The sequence below is a fragment of the Dermochelys coriacea genome (genome assembly GCF_009764565.3).
Source record: "Dermochelys coriacea isolate rDerCor1 chromosome 12 unlocalized genomic scaffold, rDerCor1.pri.v4 SUPER_12_unloc_9, whole genome shotgun sequence".
NCBI lineage: Eukaryota > Metazoa > Chordata > Testudines > Dermochelyidae > Dermochelys > Dermochelys coriacea.
The window spans coordinates 6,872-9,024 of record NW_025091572.1 but is presented as its reverse complement, the minus strand read 5'-3'; the positions used below and the strand labels follow the sequence as shown (position 1 = coordinate 9,024).

Sequence of the window (2,153 nt, the reverse complement as noted above, 5' to 3'; positions counted from 1 at the left end):
AACACCCATTGTTTCATGTTCTCTCTGTATATAAATCTCCCCACTGTACTTTCCACCAAATGCATCCGATGAAGTGAGCTGTATCTCACGAAAGCTTATGCTCAAATAAAGTTCTTAGTCTCTAAGGTGCCACAAGTCCTCCTTTTCTTTTCACTTAACAACAGAGTTCCCACTGCAAAATAGCTAGAAGTCCCTTCATACTCTCTGCTAAACAAAACAACATTGTGCAGAACCAGGAGCAGCCCTGCTGTGCCGTTAGGAAGGCCTGCAGTAGAATCAGCAAATCAATCTAGGATTCTGTGCTTATACTTAGTATTTACCAAATGTGATAAAAGAAAGGAGGGGCAGGTAGCTCCCTTTTTTTGGACACCCACCCAGGCAATAGCTATGAAATCCCTCTTAGTAGCTGTTCTCTAATTGCTCTACTTGTAAAGGGTTAAAAAGTCTCACTGCTATGCATAGGTAAAAGAAAGTGAGTGGACACCTTGCCAAAAGAGCCATTGGGAAGGCTAGAACTTTTTTAAATGGAGAAAAGACTCTCCTTTTGTCTGTCTGTTGTTGTTCTCCCAGGGAGAGGCGGCCAGGGCAGGAGCTATGCTGTAAGAAGCTTGGGCCAGAATTTCCCACACTTGGAGCACTGATAGGGTCTCTCTCCAGTGTGGATCCTCTGATGTCTCATAAGGTGTGAGCGCTGAGTGAAAGTTTTCCCCAGGGGCAGCATTCATAGGGCTGCTCCCCCCTTTGTGGATTCCCTGATGTCTAATACGATGAGAGCTGTGAGTGAAGGTTTCCCACACTCACAACATTCATAGGAAGAAAAGGAGTACTTGTGGCACCTTGTGGATCCTCTGATGTCTAATAAGGTGTGAGTGCCTACTGAACTTTTTCCCACCCTCAACACATGTGTTATTTCTCTCTCCCATGGGGATTCCCTGCTGGGCCATAGTTTCCTTGAGACATTTGTGAGTTCCTCGATTGACCAACTTTCTGCATTGGCTGTTTTCCTGCCACCTCTCTGGAATGTGCTGACTCTCACAGGTTTAGGGTTTAAGGTGTCCCTCTCCTGTCCTCAGGAATGTGTCGCCTTCATGCCTCTGCATGCCACAAGCTCCCCAGCCTGTCCTCCCATCTGATTCTGTGCCCGTGAGGCCCTCTCAGCCCACCCGATCCCCACCCACCTCCTCCTCCATTTCCTCCCTCTGTCTGTGGGGCCCCTCCCCGCCCAATGCCCCCGATATCCCATTCAACCCACCACAACCTGTCCCATCCCTGGACCCCTCCACTGTCCCACCCAGTCCACTGTAACCCTCCCCCAGCCCCTCCCCCATCTGTCAGGACCCTTCAGCACCTCCCCCTAGTTCACCCTAACCCTTCTTCTTAGCTACAGGCCCCACAACATCCCAGCTCCCCTTTCCCCCCAACCCTCTGCCTCCCCCCTCCCTTCTGGGGATCCCTCAGCCCCACTTCCCTCCCTAAATGACGTCCAGTGGGGAAGCCAGGACAACAGGGTGGGGCGGCAAGTGGTGGCCAGACTAACTCAGGATCCACCTCAACTTCCTCCCTGTGCCACTGGCCCCTAGTCCATTTCCACCACCAGGTCAACCCGGGAACCAAGGCAGGAATGGGGTGAAGAAGCAAGTCAAGCTGAGCAAGGCGGGCAAAAGTGAGTCTTCCCTTCATGGGCCTCTCATAATGACGTCCTTTTTGTGTGCACAGCTGACAAAAACATCCCGGACAGAGAAGCAGGAGGCCAAAGGGTGCTATAAGGCTGCTGAAGTAGCTCAGTTGGGAGAGCATTAAACTGAAGATCTAAAGGTCCCTGGTTCAATCCTGGGCTTTGACAGGCCCTGGTCTCCCTCTTTGTGCAGGGATGGCTTGTTTTCTGGGAGCACTCTCAGTTGGATCCCCACAGAACCAACATTGTTACAGTGGCACAGGAGCACAGCCCTTCCCTGATGCTACAGGCAGAAGCAATTAGAATGCAAAAGGCAGCAAGTAAACTGCAACTTGAGCATGAACAAAGACTGGCAGAAACTGGATTGCAGGAACTAGAAGCTAAGTCCAATTCAAGAGAATAAAGGAACAACAGGAACTGCATCATCATGGAAAGCCAGCTCCACTCAACAGCAAAGATGGGGACAGAATTTGTCCAG

General features: G+C 50.7%; 1 non-coding gene across 1 annotated transcript; it reads left to right on the top strand.

Moving 5' to 3' along the window:
- Positions 1–1,770: 1,770 nt before the first annotated feature.
- TRNAF-GAA lies at positions 1,771–1,843 on the top strand. Its single transcript has one exon. It is a non-coding gene; the product is annotated as a tRNA-Phe (tRNA).
- The last annotated feature ends 310 nt before the right edge of the window (positions 1,844–2,153 follow it).